The sequence below is a fragment of the Platalea leucorodia genome, assembly GCF_965183815.1.
Source record: "Platalea leucorodia genome assembly, chromosome: 14".
NCBI classification, from domain to species: Eukaryota; Metazoa; Chordata; class Aves; order Pelecaniformes; family Threskiornithidae; genus Platalea; species Platalea leucorodia.
The window spans coordinates 7,680,092-7,687,780 of record NC_138836.1 but is presented as its reverse complement, the minus strand read 5'-3'; positions in this window follow the sequence as shown (position 1 = coordinate 7,687,780).

Here is a 7,689-nt window from a genome sequence, read left to right as displayed (position 1 = left end):
TGAATTATTTTGCATAGATGTGCTCACAATCACCCCTTCATTTTGCTGTGAATCCAGACCCATCTTCACTGACATAATGAAACCTGACTTAACCATGACACGCTTCATCCCAGTGCCTTCCCAGCGAGTAGGAAGGCAGTCACGCTGCCTGCCAGCTTCACACCCTCCTTGCAATCAGCAAAGCCTGCTCCTCGGCTCCGTTTTCATGCCGCCTGGAGAGCTCCTCGGTGCTGATCTGAAGTTTGGATGCAGCGTTGTTTTTATATATAAATGACATTATGACAAATGATGAAGGATTAAATTACACTTCAATCAAATCAAGCCAAACCAGTAGGGATCGAGGTCCCAGTGGAAAGTGTACATGGAGTTCCTCAGCTTCCTGATTTGAATGACTTTGTTCTTCTTCCAGAGAAAGGGGGGGGACGAAGGAGAAGAGAGGGGAAAGGGAGAGGAGGGGGGAATTTGGCCTAAAATGAAACATTTTCCTTTTAAGTTGAACATTTGAAAATGGCTGGGAGGAAAGAACTGAAACACTGTAATGGCTGATACTGAAGAACAGCCTGGGACTTTTGCTTTTTGAGAACAGAAGCCAGGGAGAGAGCTGTGGTGTGAAAAAGGCAACGCTGTGTGCCTTGAAGGGGAAGGTGTTTGCAGCAGCCCATCTCCTGCAGACACTGAAAACCCCCTGCAAGGCACTAACCCAATTAGCTTTGCGAAGAGCTGTGCTGTGAAAAGGCAAAGGCACTGACAGTGGTTTTGGTAAAGGCTAAAGACAGCTTCACTCTGCCTTGCACTCCCATCAGAGTCACTTTATTATCTTTGTATTACCAGATCTTGCAAAGGTTGGCTCAAGAGCCTTTAGCTCTGCATCTCTGTCCAGCTAGAAAGCCTCTCAGCATTGCGCTGGCTTGCAGCACTGTTTTGAAGATGGGAGCCTTCCTAAATGCTGCAGAAATGGTCCTTCCATGAATGAGTCTGCCTGTAACAGGTAGGTAGACAGACAGACAGACGGGCAGGCAGATACTGTGCTCTCGAATTTGCATTAGGTACTTTGCTCTGGAAGTTGTATTAAATACGACTCACTGCATTCTGATTTCTGGGTGCAAATCTTGGGTATTGTGTACAATAGATCCCATCAGTGAAAGTACAAACAAGTGAAGCAGAACACCTCAGGGTCTCCTTTGGCTTGATGGTTGTCTCTGAGAGACATCCCACCAGGCTGACCTAACTGTGACACACTTCACCCTCCCAGGATGGCGGCTGTCTGATGAGCTCAGGCAAACTCAAAACCTTCCTGGCAGATGAGGCCAACATTTCAGAAAACATTTCTTAAAACTTTGGCACTATGTCTGCATGTGAATCAAATGCTGCCTGAGCCAGAGTGGGTAGAAGACCTTTTCCCACCTCCTCATTTGATTATTACTGTCCTCAAACAACACGCACCACCAGCACGTGGTATCTGCAGGTCATCCATTAACCTGCAGAAGGAGTGATGGACAAGTTCCTCTCTGTTTACAGGGCAGTTTACATTATTCTGGTCATAAGATGTTTGTCAGCCATGGAAGACCCTCTTCCATTTCAGAAATGAAAATTTTAGTCATACCGAAATGAAAGCCAAAAAGAACACTTCAGCAGGGCTAGAATATCACTCTTGGTGCATGGTAAAGCCACTTCCACCGAAAAAAGAACAAAGCACACACATGCACACACATCTATACATGTGCTCAGGCACACGCGCCAGCCTGCAGCTCAACAGGATGAAAAGCAGATCACCCCTTTCTGAAAGTCGTTTTGCTATGAATTTTCTCCCTGTAGTAATAGGCTTTGCAAAGTATTTTAAAGAATAACTTAAGCAATAATTCCCAGGAAACCATTTGTTACCTATGGTTAATGTCCAATCTGTTCACATTACATCTCAACTTTCTGACACAGAAATCAAGGAGAACACTTGCGGAAATCAAGATCCAAATTGGTTCAGCCTCTGAGGATAATAAAGACTTAGAAATATGTATAAATTTAAGTGGTTTTGAATAAGGACAGCATTTCAAAAAGCAGTTGAATTGTTACTTTGAAATAAGCCATTATTTTCTGCTTTTTAAAATTCCGGTATTTAATAGGGGATGAGATCCAGACCGCCAAGAACCAAGGAGAGTTTTTGATGCAAATGAAAAGCAGCATTTAAGAAGTGCAAGTATCCCATAATAGAGCCCAGACCAAATTGCCAGCTCCCAGACCTGCCTGGAACATCCAGGGATCCACCCAGCCCAGGAGATAAGAGCAGGAGTGTTTAGAGGCCCCGTCCTCTCAAGTGCTGACCTTGTGATGCACCTTGTTTCTCCTAGTGAGACCTTGGGGCTCACACCACAGCCCCATATTCAAACATCTCCAGCCAAAGAGTGCAGAAGGTCTAACCTGGAGTCAGACCCAGACACACAAGATGGGCAGATGTTGCCATGGCAGGGAAGGGGTGGGAGGAGAGCTCCTGAAGTCCCCTTGCACTTGTCCCTGTCCAATGTCCCAGGAAAAACTTTGTGTTTTACTGGAATTTATGAAAGAAACCCTTTCTCTCCCATAGTGCCATACTTGGTGAAAAAACATCTGGCAAGGAAGCATCACTGGCATGAGAATGAGTGATTCACACACCCTTGAACAAGTTTAGGATCTTCATGCTTGAGACCCTCCATGGAAACACACTCCTGGCACTGGCCAGACCTTTGCAAACCTTTTTGTGGTGGGTGAGAAGGGAAAGAAGCAGTTCTCGGCTATGGTGCAGCCAGAGAAGGCAGCAGCAGGACAGCAGGTCTTCTCTTTCTTCCCCATGCAGAAAGAAGTGGAGCAGCGTGGTGCCTCCTTCACTCCCAGCCACCCCAGAGGGTCTTCGGTTGCAGGGACACACCTCTCCTGACCTGGGAGAGCAGAGCCTGCTCCACCAAGAGCACGGAGGAACTGGAGCGCGGGGATGAGATGGCAGGAGGGGGACGAAGGCACATCCAGCAGAGGATGGGGCTGCCCCATGGCAGGCCTGCAGGAGGAAGGTGGGGAGCAAGGAGGAGACCTGCTGCAGCAGAGCACAGCACAACAGGAGAGCGTGAACGGAGCGAAAACGGGAGCTGGCCCTCGACAAAAGGCCCAATTAGCTGTCCTCCTGCAAACAAACACCCCCTCATCCCAACTTTTTCAAAGATTGCTCGGAAAATAAAAGGGCCACAGGATTGGAGGGATCAACCTAAGTCATGTACATCTATTTAACAAGAAAACTCATTGATAAGCAAACCACCTGATGCTTGCACAGCAGAAAAGAAAACACCTGGTTCTGCCTGTGGGTTGATAAGCCAATATCTTTAATCTTTTTTTTTTCTCTTGATGACTGAAGTACACACTCTGTGCGGCCCTATGCTCCAGCCACATTGGTAATAGTAACAAAGCTTTGATGTCCCCCTCATTCAACAGAATGTTGTTTAGTTCAAAGCGAAGAACAGAGGCAATTCTTTGCTTTTAAATTATTAGCTCCCTAAGTCTTCTGTAATGATATAGTTTGACTGAAGTGTGCAGTTTATTAACTACATAAAGACGATATTATTAGAGCGGAGAAAGGCAGCCGAAAGTTTTGCCTTTCAGCTCAGCAGCAGGGGTTTTTGATACTTTGATCTCAATCAATGCTAAATGTCTTTGTGAGATAGAGGGAGCAGCAGAAATTACCTTTGGCACCATGACTACATCAATTATTTAGTTCTTTTTCTTATAAATTAAAGTGTTCTTCAACTTTTACCCCAATTTTTTCTCCTTCTTTTTTTTTTCCCCTCAGTTGATTGGGGAAAAAAAAAGCTGACTGGAAGAAGTCTGGCTGTGAACATTAATAAAAATCCCACTGACCTTTCCCTGTCCTGGTCTGGAAGGGTCTTCTCTGGGGTGAGGAGATGGATTCATGTGAACAACAACAGCAAAAGGCTAGCTTGGGGTAATGTACTGTTTAACCAAATGACTGTGTAGGTTGTTATTGCAAATTTGTCTACATCTAGCTTAATTTCTTTTTTTTTTGGTCTTTTCCAATATTGCTAGCATGAATGCAGCCGGAAAAATGGGACACCTGATGGAAACAAAAGGATTGCTCTAAGCAGGATTTAAAGTGTTGGTGTTTACTAAAGTTCTTTCCATTGCTCCCAGCACAGTGCAGGAGCGGGGGAGTTCAGCAGCAAGAACAAGGCAGCCCCATCTAGGGTAACAACGAGAATACAGGTCTCCTAAGGCTCACAGCAGAGCTTGCAAAGAGCCAAACCACCGTACCTGGAGCTGCAGCAGGTGCCTGCACACTACACATTGGATGCACTAACTCTCATTAAAGCCACTGGTGCCAGGTAATCCTGCCCATATATAAATTGTCACCAAATCCTACCCATACAGAAGTTGTGTCTAGTCGTGAGTTAGTCTCCTATAGCCAATGGAGGGAATAAGCCATTTCCAAAGTTGATTCATCCCGCCCTAAGCGGGGTGACCGACTGCTTCCCTGGGGACAGAGGGAACCCAGCATGATGGACTACAGGTGAGCGGGGATAATGCAGCCCAGTGCTTCTGCTGGATAGCAACAAATGGATAGATATTTTAGGGGAATTTGTGCTCTCTTAATACTCCACGGAGGAGACAAGGCTGGTGGCCAGCGAGCAGAGCCAAGGGAGGAGGGTATTCCTGCAATTTTGGGGACAGAAGTTGGTGGCTGGGCTTCAGTGCTGTGGTGTACCAGAGTGTGTTAGAAACCACTGGAACCAGAACCTCAGCTGGAAACACGAGCAGCAGGACCACGGAGATGCTGAGGAGCCAGCTTTATGCCCAGACTGAGCCCGATGCAGCTCGAGGATTTAAAATACTGTCCTTTGGCCAGAGAATTTTTTTGTGAGAGAGAAATAAAAGAGGTCTTTGCAGAGATGTTGAAGCATGAACTATGGAACTTCAATATATTTATATGTAGAACATGTTGGAGAACAACGTAATTCTGTTTTCATGGTGATCAAAGTTTTGCAAGAAGGAGGACCTGAGACAGTGTGCTAAGCTGCTATGGCAACATGAATTTTTAAAAGTAAACTGACTTGCAAGAGCTTATCTTTTCCTCTTTAGTGTGGTGCAGAACAGATCTGGGAACCTCTACCCTAAAAGGGATCCTGTGAGGTGCTCACCTCTGCTTCTGGGCCAGGTGTATTGCAAAATACATAAAACATATCCCTCGCGGCAAGGAGAAAATTCCCCCGGTGACTGGGTTTCTTCCTGCATCCCTGAGGCTCCTGCACCCCAAAAAGCCAAGTCACAATGACTCTTTCATAATATATTTATCATAATTCAGATATTCAGATGTTGGGGTGAATGTACCATGAACCACTTCAGTTTGATTGACATCCTATTCTGGGACCCAAGTAGGATGTAATGCAATGCAGCCCCAGCACAGAGGTGAATTCCACCCACAGAGCAGCGTTTCCAAGAGCATCATGACGTGGGCTCGGCTTACATCTCAGCTTTCAAGCCACCCTCACAAAATGTAAAGGCAGCGGTGTCAGGAACGTTTCTGACGGCTCCCTTCACAAGGGGATGCTGTGAAGAGCTGTCACGCTCTGAGTCAGCTGTTCTGCCACGGCTGGCATTTCAGGCAGGAAGAGCCTGTTCGCAGAGCTATCCCAGCCACGCCGCCTGCCAAAACTACACTGGGAATCTCATGGGAACGAGCCCTCTCCTGAGCCAGCTGGTACTTCCTGCTCCTGAGGCCTGATCCTGCCAGATGCTGAGCATCCTTTGCTCCGTCTTTAAATTAACAAGACTTGAGCAATGCGCAGTCCAAGACTTCAGAGAAAGAACAGGCCCTCAGTGTTTTTGGCACTTTGGGCATATGTCCCAGCCGGAGAGGAGAGAGTGAAACATCAGACTTGAAGGGAGATTTGAGAGATGCCGATCGCCTGGAAAACAGATCTCTAATTCGGACATTTTAATCAGGTTCACTGAGCTGGGTGCGCCCCTGCGTACGCCTCTCCTTCCACCCTGCAGGCCAGGCGCAGTGTGGCGGGTACCCCAGCACCACGGCACAACCGCAGAGCAGCCCCAGCCGCAGTTCAGCAGCACAGAGGAGCGGGGCTCGCCCCAAAGCTGGCAGCCCACACTGCAGGATCCACCTCCTGCCCGTCTCCAGCAAGAGGCTGAGGTTCACGAGCATGGGACTCGCTCCCATCCTATCCCAACAGTGTCCCCTTGAGGTTGATGGCTGAGGCAGCCTGGGAAGATCCCTCACGGAGCTTTGGGGGAACCCCAGAAGCTGCTCTTGCTTTTCAGGCTGGCCCACAGCTGCAAAGCGAGCATGCAAACAAATCCCAGCAGCCGTGGGTCAGCCTGAGCCCAAGCAAAGGATGCTGGAGGAGCCCACCCTAATGTGGGGTGTGGGACCTCCACAGGTGGGAGTGGAGCATGTTGTAGAATCACATGGCTAATTAAGCATCTTCCTTCCAGGTTCATTCAAACAATATCCAAAGCCTGACCATTGCAGCCCCTCCTGCAGCACCTCAGCTCAGACCTGGAGCACAGGGAGCTCTTCCAGCGCCGACAAGCCAGAGCGGGGCCACGGCCACTCCGTGGGTCTGTGCCAGCCGTGAGCCCCCGCAGCTGCGGGAGGCAGGAGACCAGAGCCGCTGCAGCGAGGGCACGGGGCTTCCTCGCTGCTGCTGGAGTCTCCTTTCTTCTGTCAGCCAAGCAGCAGGGAGTTTTCTGAGAAACTGCCCCCAGGGAGCGATCACTTTTTCCAGTCATTAACCTTACACATCCCTCACATTATCGGAATACCTTGGATGTCTAAGTTGCTGCAGTGAGCTAATTCTTCCAGGTGACTCCAGGCAGCATTAAATGGGCTCCTGCACAGCGAGGGGATTTGAACTGCGAGAGCTGAAAGCGCTCCCGACTCCAGCACGCCAGGCCTCCAGCGGGGGCGAGATCGTCAGATGTCACCGTGCGAGCGCAGCGCGGTGGCAGGAGGGATCCGGGGCCTCCGGAGCAGCAGTTTTCAACCAGCAGTTGGCACGCGCCTGGGGGGTCTGCGAGTGAAGGGAGGAAGGAAGGAAAGCAAGGCAGGGGCTTGAGATGCATGACATGGGTGCCTGTGTCCCCCCGGGGGAAAAAATTGTAGGAGTCCTCAAGTTGAAAGATATTGAGGAAAAAAAGCGGTGCCCTGAAGGGATAAATGTTGAGGATCCCCAGTGCTGACCTCTGGGACACGTATATATCTGTCTGGATGTAATTGCATCAGGGTGTCCAAGCCCTGACAGAGCAGCCAGTTTTGCATCCTGAAGTCCTTCTTCTGGTTTAGAAGATGAACATGAGGCCAAGACACTATTTAATTCCTTGGCAAAGATGGGGAGAACTTCACAGTCCATGCCCTAAGGAGCAGAACAGGTCACCAGAGAGCGTGAGCTTTCCATCACCCACGTGTGCACCACAGGAGAGCCAGCACAGCCGCAGCCTGCTCTCCGCTCAGCAACCACAAAGCTGTGTCTGGAGATGAAACGCTGATAGCCCCAGGTCACTGGAAATAAACCCAGTGATAGGTCTACAAATATTTCCCTCTATGCCTCTTTGCAGCGAAGGAAGTGCCACTCCTCACCGAGGCCAGCGTGGGTGAGACCCACCTCTTTTTGACAAGAGTTTCTTGGTGCGTCCCCTCTTCCC